The following is a 1,370-nucleotide window of genomic DNA, read 5'->3' on the forward strand; positions in this document are numbered from 1 at the left end:
CGGGGTGGAACTTCCATCCGGTACTAATATCCCGGTACTAATGTGCTTAAGAGCCTTTAGTACCGGATGAAGGCTCCACCCGATACCAATAGGTGACCTTTAGTACCGGTTGGAGTTCCCAACCGGTACTAAAGGGGGTCACGAGGAGCTCCTGTGGACCTATCCGTTAGACCCGGTACTAATGCTCACATTAGTACCGGGTCAAAAACCAACCGGTACTAGGGGCTAGGACCAATGCTCAGTTTTCCGGTAGCGGTTGGAGTACTAGCTATTTTTTAAACATCAAAATGTTTCAGTCCACTTCGGAAGGAACTTAAAAAAGAGAAAAAGAAGCAGACTTATTGTGTTTGTGTGACTCATCTAGGCATTGCTTTACATACAACCTGAATGAAAAAAAAACTAGATAAACGAGGGGTGGCTTTCTTGAGACTTCAGATAAACAGGTCCCAGCCCTTATCTTCTTACTCCTGTTAAACTCACATTGACGTGCGATATGCAAGAGGAAAAATTGTTAATAGAGATAGAAAAGCATATAGAGTAATTGATAACTGAAGCATATCATAACCAATTAGATAAAGATAAGAAAATATCTATAGTGTTGTGTTAGAAATATGAACAAACGAGAGAGGGAGAGATATATAGAGAGACTTTGAGAGCGTGAAATAAGCATTCACAATTTCTAACAATTAAGGCTCTTAAACTTACTAGTCCGTGCATAGCATGAGTTGATGACTAGTTAAGAATTAACGATTTTATTGCAATTTTTTTTTTGCAATGGGCTTTGTTGGTTTGGATCATGAAATGACTACTTGCGCATGCATACTCACGGGCATTATGTTTATCCTACGAATTTGAATCTAACAAGATGGCTGGACGCCTGGACGTACGTTTCATATGCTTATGTCATTTTAGCCTGGTGCAATGCGTGTCCCGAACATGTTTAATTATCATGCGTACGCCACTTATATATTTGCACTGGGATTTGGGGGTATACATGAAGAGGGAGACAACTACATGGAGCGGGGTAGACGAATCGTAGGTGTTGAGGGACGTGGAGACGAGGTTGGCGCCGGAGCCGAACGCGGTGACAAGAGCCAGCGAGAAGGAGAAGTCCCCGTCGCCGACGAGCAGTATGTCCTGCGTGGAGGAGTAATGCCCCAGCCACATACAACAAAAGCCCGCTAGGCGTCTCCGCCCCCGCGTTGTCTGTATGGACGACTCGGGCGGCGCTCGCAACTGCACGCTGCCGGCCCCCTCCCGCATCTCTCCCGTCCTGCCGCCGCCGTTCTCGCGGCCGCCCCGCTGACAACGGGGCGGCCGCGAGGACGGTGGCGGTAGGGCACTTCTTCACCCCACGTGTGTGGACGTCG

The sequence above is a fragment of the Setaria italica genome, chromosome IX, assembly GCF_000263155.2.
Source record: "Setaria italica strain Yugu1 chromosome IX, Setaria_italica_v2.0, whole genome shotgun sequence".
Taxonomy (NCBI): domain Eukaryota; kingdom Viridiplantae; phylum Streptophyta; class Magnoliopsida; order Poales; family Poaceae; genus Setaria; species Setaria italica.